The sequence below is a fragment of the Oncorhynchus keta genome, chromosome 12, assembly GCF_023373465.1.
Source record: "Oncorhynchus keta strain PuntledgeMale-10-30-2019 chromosome 12, Oket_V2, whole genome shotgun sequence".
In the NCBI taxonomy this organism is placed as follows: Eukaryota; Metazoa; Chordata; class Actinopteri; order Salmoniformes; family Salmonidae; genus Oncorhynchus; species Oncorhynchus keta.
The window spans coordinates 41,660,289-41,676,091 of NC_068432.1; the positions used below are offsets into that span (position 1 = coordinate 41,660,289).

Genomic DNA, 15,803 nt, shown 5'->3' on the forward strand with positions numbered 1-15,803 from the left:
TGTTCTAGTTAAGTCTATGGCTGTCTGAAGTGGTTCTCAATCAGAGGCAGGTGTTTATCGTTGTCTCTGATTGGGAACCATATTTAGGCAGCCATATTCTGTGAGTGTGTCATGGGTGATTGTCCTTATTGTCCTTATGTCTGTCGTGTAGCTGTTTGCACCAGTATTAGGCTGTTTCGGTTTTCGTTACTTTTATTGTTTTTGTAGTATTTGGATTCGTGTTGCTTCAGTTTATTAAACATGGATTGCAATCGACACGCCACATTTTGGTCCGACTCTCCTTCACACCTAGAAAACCGTAACAGAATCACCCACCACAACAGGACCAAGCGGCGTGGTGACAGGCAGCGGCAGGAGGAGCAGCGATCACAGGATTTCTGGACTTGGGAGGAGATATTGGACGGAAAAGGACCCTGGGCACAGCCTGGAGAATATCGCCGCCCCAAAGAAGAACTGGAGGCGGAGAAAGCGGAGAGGCGCTGGTATGAGGAGGCAGCACGGCGACGCGAATGGAAGCCCGAGAGTCAGCCCCAAAAATGTATTGGGGGGTGACTCACAGGGAGTATGGCTACGCCAGGTAGGAGACCTGCGCAAACTTCCTGTGCTTACCGGGGGGCTAGAGAGACCAGGTAGGCACCGTGTTATGCTGTGGTGTGCACGGTGTTTCCAGTGCGGGTGCATAGCCCGGTGTGGTACATACCAGCTCCTCGTATCGGACGGGCTAGAGTGGGCATTGAGCCAGGTAAGGTTGGGCAGGCTCGGTGCTCAAGAGCTCCAGGGCGCCTGCACGGTCCGGTCTATCCAGTACCACCTTCATGCACCAGCCCTCCGGTGGCAGCTCCCCACACCAGGCTTCCTGTGCGTGTCCTCAGCCCAGTACCACCAGTGCCAGTACCACACATCAGGCCTACAGTGCCTGTCTAGCGCTGTCAGAGCCTTCCTCCTCTCCAGCGCTGTCGGAGTCTCCCGCCTGTTTAGCGCTGTCAGAGCCTTTCTCCTCTCCAGCGCTGTTGGAGTCTCCCACCTGTTTAACACTGTCGGAGTCTCCCGCCTGTTTAGCGCTGCCAGAGCCTTTCTCCTCTCCAGCGTTGCTGGAGTCTCCTGCCTGTTCAGCGCAGCCAGAGCTGCCAGTCTGTATGGAGCAGCCAGAGCTGCCAGTCTGCATGGAGCAGCCAGAGCTGCCAGTCTGCATGGAGCAGCCAGAGCTGTCGGTCTGCATGGAGCAGATAGAGCTGCCAGTCTGCAAGGAGCTGCCAGTCAGCATGGAGCAGCCAGAGCCGCCAGTCAGCATGGAGCAGCCAGAACCGCCAGTGAGCATGGAGCAGCCAGATCCGTCAGTCTGCCAGGATTCGCCAGTCAGCCAGACTCTTCCAGATCCGCCAGTTAGCCAGGATCTGCCAGAACCGCCAGCCAGCCAGGATCTGCCAGATCAAACTACCTGCCTGAGCTTCCTCAGTTCTGAGCTTCCTCTCAGTGCTGAGCTTCCTCTCAGTGCTGAGCTTCCTCTCAGTGCTGAGCTTCCCCTCAGTCCCGAGCTACCCCTCAGTCCCGAGCTACCCCTCAGTCCCGAGCTACCCCTCAGTCCCGAGCTGCCCCTCAGTCCCGAGCTGCCCCTCAGTCCCGAGCTGCCCCTCAGTCCCGAGCTGCCCCTCAGTCCAGTTGGGTTCTGGGTGAGGACTACTAGGCCATGGTCGACGGCGAGGGTGGATTATCCAAGGACGCGAGGAGGAGGGACTAAGACTTTGATAGAATGGAGTCCACGTCCCGCGCTGGAGCCGCCACCATGGACAGACGCCCACCCGGACCCTCCCCTATGGTTTTTGGTGTGTGTCCGGGAGTCCGCACCTTGGGGGGGGGTTCTGTCACGCCCTGGTCAAAGTATTTTGTGTTTGTCTTCATTTATTCGGTCAGGCCAGGGTGTGGCATGGGTTTTTGTATGTGGTGTGTTTTGTATTGGGATTGTAGCTTAGTGGGGTGTTCTAGATAAGTCTATGGCTGTCTGAAGTGGTTCTCAATCAGAGGCAGGTGTTTATCGTTGTCTCTGATTGGGAACCATATTTAGGCAGCCATATTCTGTGAGTGTGTCATGGGTGATTGTCCTTATTGTCCTTATGTCTGTCGTGTAGTTGTTTGCACCAGTATTAGGCTGTTTCGGTATTCGTTACGTTTATTGTTTTTGTAGTGTTTGTATTTGGATTCGTGTTGCTTCAGTTTATTAAACATGGATCGCAATCTACACGCCGCATTTTGGTCCGACTCTCCTTCACACCTAGAAAACCGTAACAGAAAGATGCTAATACCTGTGAAATCGTGGTTTGTCCAAATAACCAGTGACGAAAAACACAAGCACAGGAACTAATGCTGCTGATCTCACACATCCCGTTGTTTCATGACAGATATACCATACCCTTTATGTTTACATAGTCTGTCCAGGGGATATGAAGTATTCAGTAATTGGCTGGAAGAAATGGAGAAATGCACTTTGTTATGTAAAGTCATGGCTGAGTGGTCTATGCAGTGTGTGTGTGTGTGTGTGTGTGTGGTGTGTGTGTGTGTAGTGTAGTGTGCAGTCAGTGTATTGGACAGGACTCAGGCAGCTCCAGAACAGGACGTTTAGTCATGCTAACTTTGGCATAATACTGAAGCCGCATTAAAACCAACTTTTATAATTGGTCTCGTTAAAAAGGAGTGTGGGTCATTAAAATGTGCATCAGTAAAACATGGATTTAAAACAGGTCACAGCATGCTGCCACAGAGGCAAAATTCAAACACATGAAGCTTCTTTTTTATTGGCTTTTATTCATTATCTTCTACTGTACTGGTATTTTGTATCTCGTTGAACCTCTGGCTCTCACGTCAATGAACATCTGATTTGGGAACATTCCTGCAAGACTGCCTGGCTTACTGTGCACAATTTCCTTATGTCACGTTGATGATGGTCATTCAATTATCATATATACAGTACCAGTCAAATGTTTGGACATACCTACCCATCCCAAGGTTTTTCTTTATTTTTACTATTTGCTACATTGTAGAATAATAGTGAAGACATCAAAACTATGAAATAACACACACGGAATCACGTTTTAGCCAAAAAAGTGTTAAACAAAATATATTTGAGAATCTTCAAAGTAGCAACCCTTTGCCTTGATGTGCATACTCTAGGTAAGTCAGTTAAGAACATATTCTTATTTACAATGACGGCCAAACCCTAACTAGGCCAATTGTGCGCCGACCTATGGGACTCCCGATCACGACCAATTGTGATACAGCCTGGGTTCGAACCAGGGTCAGTAGTGACACCTCTGGCACTGTGATACAGTACCTTAGACCACTGCGCCACTCAGGTGCCCACAAAATCTCTGAAGACATGTACATTACATACAATGAGCCTATGTGACAATAAACATAAACAGTGTGTAGGTCTCCATACAGTATATTCATGTGTTTATCACTGGTTACAGCAGCTACTGCGCTGTGGTGTCTATTTGTGGGATGTTGTTGAGCTTCTTATGACCATGAATGCAAACTGCTATTTTTAAATCATAGTTGTGGAGGTCATTGTGAATGCAAACTGCTATTTTTAAATCATAGTTGTGGAGGTCATTGTGAATGCAAACTGCAATTTTCAAATCATTGTTGTGGAGCTTGTTGTGAATGCTAACTGCAATTTTCAAATCATTGTTGTGGAGCTTGTTGTGAATGCTAACTGCAGTTTTCAAATCATAGTTGTGGAGGTCATTGTGAATGCAAACTGCAATTTTCAAATCATTGTTGTGGAGCTTGTTGTGAATGCTAACTGCAATTTTCAAATCATTGTTGTGGAGCTTGTTGTGAATGCTAACTGCAATTTTCAAATCATTGTTGTGGAGCTTGTTGTGAATGCTAACTGCTATTTTCAAATCATAGTTGTGGAGGTCATTGTGAATGCAAACTGCTATTTTCAAATCATTGTTGTGGAGCTTGTTGTGAATGCAAACTGCTATTTTCAAATCATTGTTGTGGAGCTTGTTGTGAATGCTAACTGCAATTTTCAAATCATTGTTGTGGAGCTTGTTGTGAATGCTAACTGCAATTTTCAAATCATTGTTGTGGAGCTTGTTGTGAATGCTAACTGCTATTTTCAAATCATTGTTGTGGAGCTTGTTGTGAATGCTAACTGCTATTTTCAAATCATTGTTGTGGAGCTTGTTGTGAATGCTAACTGCTATTTTCAAATCATTGTTGTGGAGCTTGTTGTGAATGCTAACTGCTATTTTCAAATCATTGTTGTGGAGCTTGTTGTGAATGCTAACTGCTATTTTCAAATCTTTATTTGCAGTGTTGTCACAGTGACGCCTTGCTTTACTGTGATATTGTATCAGAGCTCACAATGTCATTGCGGCTCATGCTTCTCCTGGGAGCCATCTGTACTGACAGATCGACAACAATGTTTCTCTTCCTCTGTTCTTTAAATAACTTAACACGGTGATAAAACACAGTGATAAACAACAGTCTGTTCACTTCACATTGGCATCAGACACCGGCAGCAAACATTCAAAAACAAACGTGAAAACAAACGTGCCTTTGTTCACACAGTTCACACGAAACAGCATAAGGACTCAGCTCTTTTAAAAATGAAACTGAAATAAATATTATTATTATTATTATATGTTTTCTGCTTTAGCTTGACTGTAGGGCATGGTAGCTGATATCACGTTACCAAACTGCTTACATTTCTACTATAAATGAATAGCACCGCACCCCTTGCATGAAGAAACAGCTTCAAGTCCTGTTTTATATGCATTCCATATATTTGTATGTGAATTTCTGGTGATGTTGCTACTAGCCAAGCTGAAGATGGAAACTGTTGGAGGAGGGGAAGAGTCTGTGGACTGAATCTTTGGATTCTGGGGCATTCTGGGGCATGGAGATGAATAAATGTTAGCGTAATGAGGTAGGCTAGACTAGGATAACATATTTCAGACTAAAGTATGTCACTGAAAGATGCTGTGTGGTGCACCCTCGCCATTCCCTCCCACCTTAATCCTCACCCCACCACACTACAGATGGGCACCAGGGCCGTGTTCATTAGGGCTCATCATAGCAAAATGTGTCAAAAAGTTTTTAATGGAAAATAGAAAACAAGTGTTTCTCATTGGACAAGTTCAAGTAGTCCCTCCCTGTTTCAAAGCAATTCAAATGTTATTTGTCACATGCGACAAATACAACAGGTGTAGTAGACCTTACAGTGAAATGCTTACTTACAAGCCCATAACCAATGCAGTTTTATGAAAAATACCTAAAAAAAGAAATAAATAAAAGTAACAAATTATTAAAGAGCATCAGTAAAATAACAAAAGCGAGGCTCTATACAGGGGGTACCGGTACAGAGTCAATTAGCGGGGGCACCGGTTAGTCGAGATAATTGAGGTAATATATATATATGTACATGTAGGTAGAGTTGGTAAAGTGACTATGCATAGATAATAAACAGAGAGTAGCAGCGGTGTAAAAGAGAGGTGGGGTGGGGGGGGGTGCAAATAGTCTGGGTAGCCATTTGATTAGATGTTCAGGAGTCTTATGGCTTGGGGGTAGAAGCTGTTTAGAAGCCTCTTGGACCTAGACTTGGGGCTCCGGTACCGCTTGCCGTGCAGTAGCAGAGAGAACAGTCTATGACTAGGGTGGCTGGAGACTTTGACAATTTTTAGGGCCTTCCTCTGACACCGCCTGGTATAGAGGTCCTGGACGGCAGGAAGCTTAGCCCCGGTGATGTACTGGGTTTTACGTACTACCCACTTTAGTGCCTTGCGGTGGGAGGCCGAACAGTTGCCATATTGATGCAATCAGCTCTTGATGGTGCAGCTGTAGAACGTTTTGAGGATCTGAGGACCCATGCCAAATCTTTTCAGTCTCCTGAGGGGGAATAGGTTTTGTCGTGCCCTCTTCACGACTGTCTTGGGGTGCTTGGACCATGTTAGTTTGTTGGTGATATGGACACCAAGGAACTTGTAAGTTCTCAACCTGCTCCACTACTGCCCCGTCGATGAGAATGCGGGTGTGCTCAGTCCTCCTTTTCCTGTATACCACAATCATATCCTTAGTCTTGATCACGTTGAGGGAGAGGTTGTTGTCCTGGCACCACACGGCAAGGTCTCTGACCTCCTCCCCTATAGGCTCGTCCTGTTTAAAGGTCTTACTCACATTGGCTACAAAAAGCATTATCACACAGTCGTCCGGAACAGCTGATGCTCTCATGAAGCCAGTGACTGATGTGGTGTACTCCTCAATGCCATCAGAGGAATCCCGGAACATATTCCAGTCTGTGATAGCAAAACTGTCCTGTAGCTTAGCATCTGCTTCATCTGACCATTTGTTTTATTGACCGAGTCACTGGTGCTTCCTGCTTTAGTTTTTGCTTATAAGCAGGAATCAGGGGGATGGAGTTATGGTCAGATTTGCCAAATGGTGGGTGAGGGCGAGCTTTGTACACGTCTCTGTGTGTGGAGTAAAGGTGGTCTAGATTTATTTCCCTCTGGTTGCACATTTAACACGCTGGTAGAAATGGGGTATTTTATTTTGTTTTGTGCCTAATGAATACAACCCAGAACACACCGGAACGGATATTGGTGTCCAGGGGAACGTGATTAGAGCTATGTCTGTGTGATTGAATTAGAATAGAATAATTACTTGACTTGGTTAATCTTATCTAATTTGCAATAATCACATCAGTGCAGGTGTTGTGTTCCAGTGCATGCTAATTTATGCAAATGAGGGGGTTGATGATTAGAAGAGTGGCTGACAGCGACAGGACGACAACCAGACAAAGACAGAGGGGTTCCACTCAGAAAGACAACCTGAGAAACAATCTACTTCTTATTTCTCTAACTGGTAGTCATCTTCCAATGAACAGCGACTGGCTGGAGGAGAACAAAGTAAAAACCTTTGGTAACACATTACTTAGAAAATAGCCTTACACCCTTAGAAAAAAGGGTACTAAAAGGGTTCTGTGTATAGTAGACAGTTAATGGGCTACATCTATGTGCATTCATGGCACCTGCACAAAGCCCTTCCAGAGCTATTTACATTTTTATATCTGCAATACTTATTGAACACCTCAAGGTGCTTATTTGTATTACATGGGATTAGAGGGTGTTCTATCTATCAGTATGAGAAAGGCATGTCTTTCTGCCCTACAACACAGCTCAGTTGCCAAGTGACTAGAACTGATAAATAATAGAATGATAGATAATAAATTAAAAGGCTCTGTCATCATGAGGCAGACAGTTTGATTGACAGGTCGGACTGAGAGGCCCAGGCTCTGTTCTAATATCTCTACTAGTTTTAGAATGAAGAATGATCCACAAGAATGAACTAAACAATGTATTCGGAGTGCATTTGAATTACGACTAGGGGTTCCGTTAGCGGAACGTTTCGACAACATCCGGTGAAATTGCAGAGCGCGAAATTCAAAATAAATTATTGGAAATATTTAACTTTCATACAATTACAAGTGCAATACAGCAAAATGAAGCTGAACTTCTTGTTAATCCACTGTGTCAGATTTCAAAAAGGCTTTACCGTGAAAGCAAACCATGCTATTATCTGAGGACAGCATCCCATCAAACAAACACATGATAATCATATTTCAACCCACCAGGCACGACACAAAACTCAGAAATAACGATATAATTCATGCCTTACATTTGAAGATCTTCTTCTGTTGGCACTTTATGTCCCATAAACATCACAAATGGTCCTTTTGTTCAATTAATTCCGTCGTTATATACCCAAAATGTCAATTTATTTGGCGCGTTTGATTCAGAAAAACACTGGTTCCAACTCGCCCAACATGACTACACATTATCTAATAAATGACCTGTAATCTTTGTCCAAACATTTCAAACAACTTTCCTAATCCAACTTTAGGTATTTTTAAATGTAAATAATGGATCAAATTTAAGACGGGATACACTGCGTTCAATAGTGGATAAAATGAATGTGGAGCGAGCTTCAGGTCGCGCGCCCCAAACAAAACAGTACACTTGGCTATACACCCAGAAAGGAAAGGGCTACTTCTACATTTCTCAAAGGAAAAATATCAACCAATTTCTAAAGACTGTTGACATCTAGTGGAAATGATAGGAACTGCAAGCAAGTGCCTTAGAAATCTAGATCCACATAAAACTAACTACAGTGAACTAAAAAAAAAACATCCCTGGATGATTTGTCCTCGGGGTTTCGCCTGCCAAATAAGTTCTGTTATACTCACAGACATTATTTTAACAGTTTTAGAAACTTTTGAGTGTTTTCTATCCAAATCTACCAATATGCATATATATATATGCATATCCTAGAATCTGGGCCTGAGTAGCAGGTAGTTTACTTTGGGCACGATTTTCATCCAGACGTGAAAATACTGCCCCTTATCCCAAACAGGCTAAGCGATGTGCTGGTGTAGATATTGGAGCATTCTGGAACCTCAGTCATCTTACTACAACTTCAGCCTCAATATTATGGAGGGTTACACCAGGAGAGGGCATTGATATTGTAATGAAGGGTGTAGCTAGCAGGCAGGCAGGCAGCCTCATATAAATGACAGAGAAGTCTCTCTAAATGGATAGGTTTTGATTATAGGCCTGCTGCTCCATGCACAGACACTAAAAGCATCACTGCTCTCTGACACACAGTAACAGTGTGTGTATCTATCAGTCCCGAAGCAGCTCCAATATGTTGGTACATGTATGTCGTTTACGACTCCAGAGGGTAGGAATGATGTGGATGTGCATGCTGATCCTAGCACGCTCTTGGGTCTAATATTACCCAAGCACAGCAGGGATAACCTGCCATAAACAACATAGCTATGTGAATGATAGAATGATTCTATAAGGTTCCGTTTTAGGACCATTATTGTTTTCACTATATATTTTACCTCTTGGGGATGTTATTCGAAAACATAATGTTAACTTTCACTGCTATGCGGATGACACACAGCTGTACATTTCAATGAAACATGATTTCAAGGTTTTACTGCTAACCTACAAAGCATTACATGGGCTTGCTCCTACCTATCTCTCTGATTTGGTCCTGCCGTACATACCTACATGTACGCTACGGTCACAATACACAGGCCTCCTAATTGTCCCTAGAATTTCTAAGCAAACAGCTGGAGGCAGGGCTTTCTCCTACAGAGCTCCATTTTTATGGAACGGTCTGCCTACCCATGTCAGAGACGCAAACTCGGTCTCAACCTTTAAGTCTTTACTGAAGACTCATCTCTTCAGTGGGTCATATGATTGAGTGTAGTCTGGCCCAGGAGTGGGAAGGTGAACGGAAAGGCTCTGGAGCAACGAACCGCCCTTGCTGTCTCTGCCTGGCCGGTTCCCCTCTTTCCACTGGGATTTTCTGCCTCTAACGCTATTACAGGGGCTGAGTCACTGGCTTACTGGGGCTCTCTCATGCCGTCCCTGGAAGGGGTGCGTCACCTGAGTGGGTTGATTCACTGTTGTGGTCATCCTGTCTGGGTTGGCGCCCCCCCTTGGGTTGTGCCATGGCGGAGATCTTTGTGGGCTATACTAAGCCTTGTCTCAGGATGGTAAGTTGGTGGTTGAAGATATCCCTCTCGTGGTGTGGGGGCTGTGCTTTGGCAAAGTGGGTGGGGTTATATCCTTCCTGTTTGGCCCTGTCCAAAGGGTGTCCTCGGATGGGGCCACAGTGTCTCCTGACCCCTCCTGTCTCAGCCTCCAGTATTTATGCTGCAGTAGTTTATGTGTCGGGGGCTAGGGTCAGTTTGTTATATCTGGAGTACTTCTCCTGTCCTATTCGGTGTCCTGTGTGAATCTAAGTGTGCGTTCTCTAATTCTCTCCTTCTCTCTTTCTCTCTTTCTCTCTCTCGGAGGACCTGAGCCATAGGACCATGCCCCAGGACTACCTGACATGATGACTCCTTGCTGTCCCCAGTCCACCTGGCCGTGCTGCTGCTCCAGTTTCAACTGTTCTGCCTTATTATTCGACCATGCTGGTAATTTATGAACATTTGAACATCTTGGCCATGTTCTGTTATAATCTCCACCCGGCACAGCCAGAAGAGGACTGGCCACCCCACATAGCCTGGTTCCTCTCTAGGTTTCTTCCTAGGTTTTGGTATTTCTAGGGAGTTTTTCCTAGCCACCGTGCTTCTACACCTGCATTGCTTGCTGTTTGGGGTTTTAGGCTGGGTTTCTGTACAGCACTTTGAGATATCAGCTGATGTACGAAGGGCTATATAAATACATTTGATTCGATTTGATTTGATATAAACTTTTATGCAAAAGTGTAAAGGCATTTCTTTTAAAATCTTTTTAAACTCTTTTCTCCAGAAGGATTCAGTAGCTTAGATGCTTGCTCTGTGCTCATCTCCAAAAAAACAAGGTTGGCTAACCTTGTAAATCAGAACCCTCGGTCAAACATAGTTCAACATCAAACCAGTGTTACAGCTGTTGTCAGGCATGCCAACAGCATGGAGATGAACTGGAACAACACACCACTGAGAAAAACAAGATTGAAGGTAGAAAACATTCGCCATGGATACAGTTACTGTTAGAAGTTATTAGAATCATCGACAGCGAGAATGAATGGTGTTAGTCAAGGAACAATTGAGGCCTGAACAAATATACTTGACTCTAAAGAATAATGTCAGCTAAAGCTAATCTTTCTTTGCTTTCAGGTCGATAGGGTAGGGGTGGGATTTTTCTGGTCGCCGGGAGGAGGGCGGGGCAGTGGTGGGTGACTGACAAACAACCCTAGTTGCTAGGGGGGTAGGAAGGGGTGGGAAATGGTTTACGGGAGTGGGGGGTGGGGGCAGTGATGTAAAGTATTTAAGTAAAAATACTTGAAAGTATTTGTACTTTACTTTACTATTTATTGTGGCAGCCGGCAGGGAGAGGTGAGGGAGTGGCAATTGAGGAGAGATATCTTACAGGTAGCTGGCTCCACCCCCAAACCTTATATGGACTTCCTGACCCAACAAGGAAAGGCTGTGGGTCGTTAAGCCAGGGGATGCTTGGGGATAATGGAGCCTGCTTGGGGATAAAGGAGCTTGCTTCCCGATGAGAGTCGGGAAGCAAGTTCAGGGAGTTCAGGGAGTGAATACATTTAATAAATAAACAAAACACGAACAGCGCACAAACATTAAACAGAGCACTAACATTAAACAGATACAGGAACAATGACGACTGGGGAAGAAACCAAAGGGAATGACATATAGGTAATCAAGGAGGAGATGGAGTCCAGGTGAGGGTCATTATGCGCTGGTGACAGGTGTGTGCCCTAACGAGCAGCCTGGTGACCTAGAGGCCGGAGAGGGAGCACATGTGACAGTACCCCCCAAACGTGCGACCCTAGCCGCAGGACGACGATCCCGGGGCTCAGGAGTGGACTGGTCACCTCAGCTGAGGCGCGGGAGCATGACGACCTAGAGTGCCGGAGAGAGAGCATACGTGACAGTACCCCCTCCCCGGCGCACTCGGCTCCAGCCACAGGACACCAACCACAGGGATGATCGGACCGTTAAGCCTCTGCTGAGGCGCAGAAACCTGACGAACCGGCTGAGGAGTGAAAGCCTGATGAGCCGGCTGAGACCTCCCCGGTTGCCTTGATTGAGGCACAGGAACCTGTTCATCCACCTTAGGCATGGGAGCTTATTGAACCGGCTGAGGCATGGGAGCCTACAAACCGGCTGAGGCCTCCCAGGTAGCTACGGCTCCAACACCCGGACCCAACATCACCTCCAACACAAAAAAACACTCCCTGATGCTTCCCTTTGTTGAGTTGTCATTCTGTAAGGATGTACGCTGAGAGTCGGAAGCAAGTTCAGGGAGTGAATACATTTCATTAATTAACAAAACACGAACAGCGCATGAAACAGATACAGGAACAATGACGACTGGGGAAGAAACCAAAGGGAATGACATATATAGGGCAGGTAATCAAGGAGGTGATGGAGTCCAGGTGAGTGTCATTATATGCGTAACACTGGTGACAGGTGTGCGCCCTAATGAGCAGCCTGGTGACTCAGAGGCAGGAGAGGGAGGACATGTGACAACTTAAGTATGTTTTAGCAATTACATTTACTTGAGTATGTTTAAAATCAAATACTTTTACTCATGTAGTATTCTGCTGGGTGACTTTCACTTTTACTAATTTTCTAAGATATCTTTACTTATACCCAAGTATGATAATTAGGCACTTTTTCCACAACTGGAGGGTTGGATGGAGACATGGTGGCTGGGTGGGGCTGGGGGAACAGGATGGGAGGAAGGATGGAGACATGGTGGCTGGGTGGGGTTGGGAGAACAAGATAGGAGGAAGGACAGAGACATGGTGGCTGGGTGGGGTTGGGAGAACGGGATGAGGGGTTGAGGGTTGAGACATGGTGGCTGGGTGGGGTTGGGAGACCGAGATGAAGGGTTGGGGGTTGAGACATGGTGGCTGGGTGGGTGGGGTTGGGAGAACAAGATGGGAGGAAGGATGGAGACATGGTGGCTGGGTGGGGTTGGAAGAATGGGATGAGGGGTTGGGGGTTGAGACATCGTGGCTGGGTGGGGTTGGGAGAACGGGATGAGCGGTTGAGACGTGGTGGCTGGGTGGGGTATGTGGAACGGGATGAGAGGTTGGGTGGTGGAAACATGGTGGCTGGGTGGGGTAGGTGGAATGGGATGGGAGGTTGGGGGTGGAGACATGGTGGCTGGGTGGGGTTGGAAGAATGGGATGAGGGGTTGGGGGTTGAGACGTGGTGGCTGGGTGGGGTATGTGGAACGGGATGAGAGGTTGGGTGGTGGAAACATGGTGGCTGGGTGGGGTAGGTGGAATGGGATGGGAGGTTGGGGGTGGAGACATGGTGGCTGGGTGGGGTAGGTGGAATGGGATGGGAGGTTGGGGGTGGAGACATGGTGGCTGGGTGGGGTAGGTGGAATGGGATGGGAGGTTGGGGGTGGAGACATGGTGGCTGGGTGGGGTTGGGAGAACGGGATGAGGATTGGGGGTTGAGACATCGTGGCTGGGTGGGGTTGGGAGAACGGGATGAGGGGTTGGGGGTTGAGACGTGGTGGCTGGGTGGGGTATGTGGAACGGGATGAGAGGTTGGGTGGTGGAAACATGGTGGCTGGGTGGGGTAGGTGGAATGGGATGGGAGGTTGGGGGTGGAGACATGGTGGCTGGGTGGGGTATGTGGAACGGGATGGGAGGTTGGGGGTGGAGACATGGTGGCTGGGTGGGGTATGTGGAACGGGATGAGAGGTTGGGTGGTGGAAACATGGTGGCTGGGTGGGGTAGGTGGAATGGGATGGGAGGTTGGGGGTGGAGACATGGTGGCTGGGTGGGGTATGTGGAACGGGATGGGAGGTTGGGGGTGGAGACATGGTGGCTGGGTGGGGTATGTGGAACGGGATGAGAGGTTGGGTGGTGGAAACATGGTGGCTGGGTGGGGTATGTGGAACGGGATGGGAGGTTGGGGGTGGAGACATGGTGGCTGGGTGGGGTATGTGGAACGGGATGAGAGGTTGGGTGGTGGAAACATGGTGGCTGGGTGGGGTATGTGGAACGGGATGGGAGGTTGGGGGTGGAGACATGGTGGCTGGGTGGGGTATGTGGAACGGGATGAGAGGTTGGGTGGTGGAAACATGGTGGCTGGGTGGGGTAGGTGGAATGGGATGGGAGGTTGGGGGTGGAGACATGGTGGCTGGGTGGGGTAGGTGGAATGGGATGGGAGGTTGGGGGTGGAGACATGGTGGCTGGGTGGGGTAGGTGGAATGGGATGGGAGGTTGGGGGTGGAGACATGGTGGCTGGGTGGGGTAGGTGGAATGGGATGGGAGGTTGGGGGTGGAGACATGGTGGCTGGGTGGGGTAGGTGGAATGGGATGGGAGGTTGGGGGTGGAGACATGGTGGCTGGGTGGGGTAGGTGGAATGGGATGGGAGGTTGGGGGTGGAGACATGGTGGCTGGGTGGGGTAGGTGGAATGGGATGGGAGGTTGGGGGTGGAGACATGGTGGCTGGGTGGGGTAGGTGGAATGGGATGGGAGGTTGGGGGTGGAGACATGGTGGCTGGGTGGGGTAGGTGGAATGGGATGGGAGGTTGGGGGTGGAGACATGGTGGCTGGGTGGGGTAGGTGGAATGGGATGGGAGGTTGGGGGTGGAGACATGGTGGCTGGGTGGGGTAGGTGGAACGGGATGGGAGGTTGGGGGTGGAGACATGGTGGCTGGGTGGGGTATGTGGAACGGGATGAGAGGTTGGGTGGTGGAAACATGGTGGCTGGGTGGGGTTGGGAGAACGGGATGAGGGGTTGGGGGTTGAGACGTGGTGGCTGGGTGGGGTATGTGGAATGGGATGAGAGGTTGGGTGGTGGAAACATGGTGGCTGGGTGGGGTAGGTGGAATGGGATGGGAGGTTGGGGGTGGAGACATGGTGGCTGGGTGGGGTTGGGAGAACGGGATGAGGGGTTGGGGGTTGAGACGTGGTGGCTGGGTGGGGTAGGTGGAATGGGATGGGAGGTTGGGGGTGGAGACATGGTGGCTGGGTGGGGTAGGGGGAATGGGATGGGAGGTTGGGGGTGGAGACATGGTGGCTGGGTGGGGTAGGGGGAATGGGATGGGAGGTTGGGGGTGGAGACATGGTGGCTGGGTGGGGTAGGTGGAATGGGATGGGAGGTTGGGGTTGGAGACATGGTGGCTGGGTGGGGTAGGTGGAATGGGATGGGAGGTTGGGGGTGGAGACATGGTGGCTGGGTGGGGTAGGTGGAATGGGATGGGAGGTTGGGGGTGGAGACATGGTGGCTGGGTGGGGTAGGTGGAATGGGATGGGAGGTTGGGGGTGGAGACATGGTGGCTGGGTGGGGTTGGGAGAACGGGATGAGGGGTTGGGGGTTGAGACATCGTGGCTGGGTGGGGTTGGGAGAACGGGATGAGGGGTTGGGGGTTGAGACATCGTGGCTGGGTGGGGTTGGGAGAACGGGATGAGGGGTTGGGGGTTGAGACGTGGTGGCTGGGTGGGGTATGTGGAACGGGATGAGAGGTTGGGTGGTGGAAACATGGTGGCTGGGTGGGGTAGGTGGAATGGGATGGGAGGTTGGGGGTGGAGACATGGTGGCTGGGTGGGGTATGTGGAACGGGATGGGAGGTTGGGGGTGGAGACATGGTGGCTGGGTGGGGTATGTGGAACGGGATGAGAGGTTGGGTGGTGGAAACATGGTGGCTGGGTGGGGTAGGTGGAATGGGATGGGAGGTTGGGGGTGGAGACATGGTGGCTGGGTGGGGTATGTGGAACGGGATGGGAGGTTGGGGGTGGAGACATGGTGGCTGGGTGGGGTATGTGGAACGGGATGAGAGGTTGGGTGGTGGAAACATGGTGGCTGGGTGGGGTATGTGGAACGGGATGGGAGGTTGGGGGTGGAGACATGGTGGCTGGGTGGGGTATGTGGAACGGGATGAGAGGTTGGGTGGTGGAAACATGGTGGCTGGGTGGGGTATGTGGAACGGGATGGGAGGTTGGGGGTGGAGACATGGTGGCTGGGTGGGGTATGTGGAACGGGATGAGAGGTTGGGTGGTGGAAACATGGTGGCTGGGTGGGGTAGGTGGAATGGGATGGGAGGTTGGGGGTGGAGACATGGTGGCTGGGTGGGGTAGGTGGAATGGGATGGGAGGTTGGGGGTGGAGACATGGTGGCTGGGTGGGGTAGGTGGAATGGGATGGGAGGTTGGGGGTGGAGACATGGTGGCTGGGTGGGGTAGGTGGAATGGGATGGGAGGTTGGGGGTGGAGACATGGTGGCTGGGTGGGGTAGGTGGAAT

General features: G+C 49.1%; 1 protein-coding gene across 4 annotated transcripts in view; it reads right to left on the reverse strand.

Annotated features, from left to right (window-relative positions):
- epb41l4a (erythrocyte membrane protein band 4.1 like 4A) overlaps positions 1–15,803 on the reverse strand; it is a 131,619-nt gene that overhangs the window by 52,083 nt on the left and 63,733 nt on the right. The gene's annotated exons all lie outside the window — the stretch shown is intronic.